Source organism: Stenella coeruleoalba (genome assembly GCF_951394435.1).
Source record: "Stenella coeruleoalba genome assembly, chromosome: 7".
NCBI lineage: Eukaryota > Metazoa > Chordata > Mammalia > Artiodactyla > Delphinidae > Stenella > Stenella coeruleoalba.
Genome location: NC_137153.1, coordinates 61169697 through 61176681, shown reverse-complemented (window position 1 = coordinate 61176681; position 6985 = coordinate 61169697).

Genomic DNA, 6985 nt, shown 5'->3' with positions numbered 1-6985 from the left:
AAGTACACAGGAGAGAAATGTAGCAGGGTAGCCGTGACTTATTTGCAATAAAGGATTCTAGCCCACGACTTCCCACCTCCTGCATTAGGAGCCATATTCCAGGTACTCGTCAATCCACTTTACATATACTAGTTCATCTCATGTTCACAACGATTCTATGAGTCAAGTACTAATAGTATCCTCATTTTACAGTTGAGGAAACAGACACAAAGACTGCCCAGCTGACACTTCATGGAGCACCATCTTAAAGTCTGGCCTTCTAGTTTGAGAGCCCATGCTCTGTTCCTCTCTGATATACGGACTTCAACAGCATCATTCCCCAGGGGAGCCTGTGTAGAAGCCACTCAATAACATGTCTTAGTTAAATTTCCTGCAGAATGTATTTCATTTACCACAGTGACAGGAACTGACATCTCCTTGTTGTTCGAGACCATTTTCCCTTACTTTCCATTTCTCTACCTCCCATTCTTTTCCTTTTCCCACATTCTCATATTCACATTTTGTTAAAATGTTGCTTTCTTAACTTGCAAGAATAAAGCCCTGAGAATTTCAGAATTATTCCAGGTAAGAAGAAAATACCCATCTTTCGTATTTCTGTGGTTCAGCTAGGATAATGGGAACCACATACTTTAGCTGGAATAGACAATAGTTACTTAAGAAATCCGTTGTTTACCTTGTATTTTAATATGTTGTGAACTAAAGGAGGAAAAAATGGAATTCAAAAAAGTGCTGCCGATTTTTATGGCATTACACAATCACCATTAAACATATTGGGGGCTTCCCTGGTGGCGCAGTGGTTGAGAGCCTGCCTGCCGATGCAGGGGATGCGGGTTCGTGCCCTGGTCCAGGAGGATCCCACACTGCGCAGAGCAGCTGGGCCCGTGAGCCATGGCCACTGGGCCTGGGCGTCCAGAGCCTGTGCTGCGCAGTGGGAGAGCCACAGCAGTGAGAGGCCCGCATACCACCAAAAAAAAAAAAAAAAAATTGAAAATTTAAGGCAGCAACGTATGAAAATTATCGTTCTCATATTACGAATGAATCTTCTGAGTGTTGTACTCAGAAATCGCCACCAGTCAAAATATGGAGAAATCCCATCAGCAAAACTGATTTGTTATTAGTTTTTGATAAAATGTAATTAATAGTCCCTTTGTATGGCTAATAAAGCTAATCATGGAAGAAATAAGAAAAAATTAGCATCCAGTGAAATCACATTATGAAATCTGTATGTGAGAATCTCCATCCAAACAAATAATTGGAAGGCCAGTTAATAGATTTCCCTTCCTCGATTTCTGAAGCCTAAAGAGAAAGTTAAGAGAGAGGGAGACAAATGATAGATGTTTTTGTGCTATAAGTGTGATGGATCCTCTCTAATGAGACACCTGGTGTAAACAAAACAGCCTGAACTATTCAGACCTGGGATAGGAGAAAACACAGAGATCCTCTAAAACAGGGGTCTCCAACCCCCAGGCCGAGGACCAGTACCGGTCCGCAGCCTGTTAGGAACGGGGCCGCACAGGAGGTGAGCAGAGGGCTAGCCAGCGAAGCTTCATCTGCCGCCCCCTACGCTCTCATTACCTCCTGAACCGTTCCCCCACCAACCACCCCCCAACCCCACATGGAAAAATCGTCTTCCACGAAACCGGTCCCTGGTGCCAAAAAGGTTGGGGACCGCTGCTCTAAAAAGCCTCAGAACTCTCAAAAACAAAACTCATGGTGTTTCTAAACTCCATGAGCATGGAATTCTTCAGAGCAGGGACAGTGGTTCAGAATTAGAGAATGGAAATAAAGTAACTAAAAGAAAAATAAAGCAAACCAGCCAAACTTGCCCAGTAGGCCTCAACAGTCATTGAATAAAACAAAGAGTTTTTAGAAAGGCCAAACAAGGGTAGTAAAATTCCTCACGTGAGTGTCACTGGAGCCCCACTACCTTGTAAGCAAAACAGCTAATTTTGCATAGTTCATAACACACGATGTAAAACAATCATACATACATTTCTCAGAGCCGAGAGCTTCCTTGAAGGCTACCGTACTAAATAAAGATGTACTCACCCATGCTGAGATTGTCCAGAAAAGGCACCTTTCACCAGTACTGTGAACAATAAATTTGTAACAGGAGCCCCAGTATCCCTGAAGTGCTCCATGGCTGTTCCTCTATGCAGACCAAACCTTAGAGTGGGAACTGGAGCCACTGACTTGGGAAACTTAAATGCATTGGGAATAATTGGATCCTGGTGTAGAAGGGGCCAGGTGTTGGCACTCCACTGCCAAAGGCAAAGTGGGTGTGATTACCATAATTAACAAAGTCGAAGCAGCAATCAGAATTATCTGACTCAGCTGGCCTGCGGCTATGGCTAGTTGATCATGGTGTTCCTAGAAGCAAAACAGATAGGAAGCCTACTAAATTCTTCCTTGATATGCATGAGCAAAAAAATTCTTGGTAGGCTTCCCTGGTGGCGCAGTGGTTGAGAGTCCGCCTGCCGATGCAGGGGACACGCGTTTGTGCCCAGGTCCGGGAAGATGGGCCCGTGAGCCATGGCCGCTGAGCCTGCGCGTCCGGAGCCTGTGCTCCGCAACGGGAGAGGCCACAGCAGTGAGAGGCCCGTGTAACGCAAAAAAAATCTTGGTTAAGTGAACAAAAGTCTAACCTGAATCATAAAATCAGAGAATCACAGTACCTCATTCAGTTCCCAGAACTGAGCTAGTTTATAGACCCAGAACGCCTTGAATGAAGAGGAGGCTGGGTCCTCTTAAAGAAGGACCCTGAAATATTGATATACCACCAGAAATTTACATTGTTAGTCTTTCACCCAACCTTCTGCAAAAGCACCAACAGCCTTCTACTAGGGAAACTGTGCACTGGGAAAAAGAAAACAATTAGGTCTTTCAGGAACTACTGAAAACTGGCTCTGAACTGACACTGATTCCGAGACCCCCAAACATCATCACTGTGCCACAAAAATCAGAGTAAGGGCTTAGGGAGGTCAGATGATCAACAGTTTTAGTTTAGGTCCATCTCACAGTGGAGTCAGTGTGTCCTTGAACCCATCCTGTGATTATTTCCCCACTTCTTGAATGAATAATTGGAATAGATACACTCAGCAGCTAACAAAATCCACACATTGGTTCCCTGATCTGTGGATTGAGGGCTATCAGGGTGAGAAAGGCCAAATGGCAGCCACTAAAACGTCCTCTACCTAGGAAACTAGTGAACCTAAAGCAATACCACATTTCTGAAGGAACTGCAGAGATCAGTGCCATCATCAAAGGCTTGAAGGACACTGGTGATTCCCACCACATCCCCATTCAACTCACCTGTGTGGTCTGTGCCAAAGACAAATGGATCTAAGAGAAGGACAATGGATAACTGAAGGCTTAACCACGCAGTGACTCCAATTATAGTGGCTATATCAGCTGTGGTTTCATTGCTTGAGCAAATTAACACAACCCCTCATACCTAGTATGCAGCTATTGATCTGGCAAGTTAATTATTCTCCATCCTTTTCAAATAAGGTCCACCAGAATCAATTTGCAATCAGCTGGCAAAGCCAGCAATCCACCTCCACTGTCCTATCTCAGGCGTATATCAACTCTCCAGCCCTATACTTAATTTAATCCGCAGGGATCCTGATCACTATTCCAGCATAAGATATCATGCTGGTCCATTTCATTGATGATATTATGCTGATTGGACCTAGTGAGCAAGAAGTAGCAACCACTCTAGACTTATTGATAAGACATTTCCATGACAGAGGTTGGGAAATAAATCCAAGCAACACTGGGGAGGCCTCTACCTAAGTGAAATTTCTAGGGTTCAGTGGTATGAGGCATGATGAAATATCAATTCTGACCATCCCCCCGCCCCCAACATACACACACACATACACAACCTAAAAAATGGTACATACCTAGTGAGCCTCTTTGGATTTTGTTAAACAACATATTTCTCTTTTGGTGTGTTACACTGGCCCATTTACCAAGTGACCCAAAAAGTTGCTAGTTTTGAGTGAGACCCAGAACAGGAAAAGGCTCTGCAACAGGTCCAGGCTGCTGTACAAGCTTCTCTGACACTTAGGCCATGTCATCCAGCAGATCCAATGGTGGATGAAGTATTAGTGGCAGGTAGGGATGCTGTTTGGGGCCTCTGGCAGGCTCCTATAAGTGAACTATGGCTCAGGCCCTTAGGAATTTGGAACAGAGCCTGCCATCCTCTGCAGATAACTACTCTCATTTTCAGAAACAGCTCTTTGTCTGTGGCTGGACCTTAGTAGAGATGAAACATCTAACGATGGGCCACCAAGCTACCATGAAACCTGAGTTGCCCATCAGGAACTGGATGTTATCCCACCCACCAAGACATAAAGTTGGGCATGCACAGTAGCACTCCATCTTTAAATACAAGTGATACATACATGATTGGGCACAAGAAGGCCCTAAAAGTATAGGTAAGTTACATGAAGAAGTGGCCCAAATGCCCATGGTTCCCTCTCCTGCTACACTGCCTTCTCTCTCCCAGCCATGGCCTTATGGGGAGTTCCCTATGATTAGTTGACAGAGGAAGAGAAGACTTGGGCCTGGTTCACTGATGGTTCCACACGATACACAGGCACCACCCAAAAGTGGACAGAGGTAGCACTGCAGCCCCTCTCTGGGACAACCTTAAAGGAGAATGGTGAGGGGAAATCCTCCCAGTGGGCAGAATTTCAAGCAGTGTATCTTGCTGCCTAATTTGATGGAAAGGAGAAATGGCCAGATATGAAATTATATATTAATTCATTCAATGACAAATAGTTTGGCTGGATAGTCAGAGAGTTGGAGGGAACATGATTGGAAAATTGGTGACAAAGAAATGTGGGAAAGAAGTATGTAGATAGACCTCTCTGAATGGGAAAAAACCTGAAGACATTTGTGTCCCAAGTGAATATTTACCAAAGGTGACGTCAGAAGAGCAGTATTTTAATAATTAAGTGGATAGGATGACCTGTTCTACGGATACCAGTCAGCCTCTTTCTCTAGCCATTCCTCTCAACCCCCAATGGGCCCATGATGAAAGCTGCCACTGTGGCAGGGATGGAGGTTATGCACAGGCTCAGCAACACAGACTTCCACTCACCAAGGTCAACGTGGCTACAGCCACTGCTGCTGCTGTGTACCCAGTCTTCCAACAACAGAGAACAACACTGAGTCCCTGATGTGGCACCATTCTCTGGGATGACCAGTCAGCTACCTGGTGGCATGTTATTACATTAGATGGCTTCCATCATGGAAGAGGCAGCATTTTGTTCTTAGTGGAATAGACGCATACTCTGGACACAGATTTGACATCCTTGCATGCAATACATCAGCCAAAATGACTTACAGAATGCCTCACCCACCGTCATGGTATTCCACATAGCATTGTTTCTGCTCAAATAACTCACTTCTCAGCAAATGAAGTGCAGCAGTGGGTCCATGCTTATGAAATTTACTGGTTTTACCATGTCCCCCACCACCCTGAAGTGGTTGGTTTGATAGAATGATGGATTGGCCTTTTGAAGACTCAGTTATAACACCAGCTAGGTGTTATAACACCAGCTAGGCGGCACAACTGGCAGGGCTGAGGCAAGGTTCTCAAGAAGCCTGTATGTGCTCTGAATTAATATATATGGTGCTATTTCTCCCATAACCTGATTCCCAAGTCCAGGAATCAATGAGTGGAAATGAGAGTGGCATGACTCATAATTCTTAGGAACTCACTAGCAAAATTGTTGCTTCCTGTTTCTTTGACTTTATGCTTTGCTGGTCTAGAGGTCTCAATTCCAGAGGGAGGAATGCTTCCACCAGGAGATACAATAGGGATTCTGTTGAACTGGAAGTTGGAACTGCCACCCAGTTACTTTGGTTTTCTCACATCTCTGAATCAATAAGCAAAGAAGGGAGTTACTATGTTGGCTGGCCTGATTGGTCCTGACTACCAAGGGGAAATTGACTGCTCCTTAACTGAGGTAAGGAAGAGTGTATGTGAATTATAGGAGATCTCAGAGGATGTCTCTTAGTATTATCATGCCCCATGATTAATGTCAATGGAAAAGTGCAACAACCCAGTCAAGGCAGGACAACTAACAAGCCAGATCCTTCAGGAATGCAGGTTGAGGTAAGTCCGTCAGGTAAGAACCATGTCCAGCTGAGGTGCTCACAGAAGGCAAAAGGTATACAGAATAGATGGTAAAAACTAACTACAACCGCCTGACCAGTTACAGAAACAAGAACTGTAACTGTCATGAGTATTTCTCCGTATTTTCTTATGAACATGTTTGTGTGTGTGTATACACAAATATATATATACACACACAAATATAAATATACAAATATAAACACACATATAAAGACAAATATGTATATAAGTATATATATATCAGATATTTTTGTTTTCTTTCTTCTCATATTCCCTTATCACATAATATACGATGTACCGACTTTATACCATAGTAGTATTTAAGTATTGCTAATTTTACATCCTAGTATTTAAGTTACAGGGTACCAAGGAGAAGATGAAACATCACTCAAGGACTTTACATACATCCTCTTGGGGGAAACAGTGACTGCATTTTTGGTTGTATGCAGCATAGTTGTATTATGCTAGGATAATTTTGATCTTGTTATTGTCTTTATGTCTAGATTAGGTCTGGTTTAAGGAGATACATACTGTGTCAAGCTGACAAGGGGTGAACTTGTGATAGTTAATTTTATGTGTCAGCTCGGCTGGATCATGGGATGCCCAGATATTTGGTTAAACATTATTTCTGGGTGTGTCTGTGAGGGTATTTCTGAAAGATATCAACACGAGAATCAGTAGACTGAGTAAAGCAGATGACCCTCCCCAATGCGAGTGGGCATCGTTTATTCCATTGACTGACGGCTTGAACAGAACAAAATGGTGGAGGAATGTTGAAGCCATGCTCTGCCTGACTAGGTGAGCTGGGATGTTGATCCTCTGCATTAGACACTC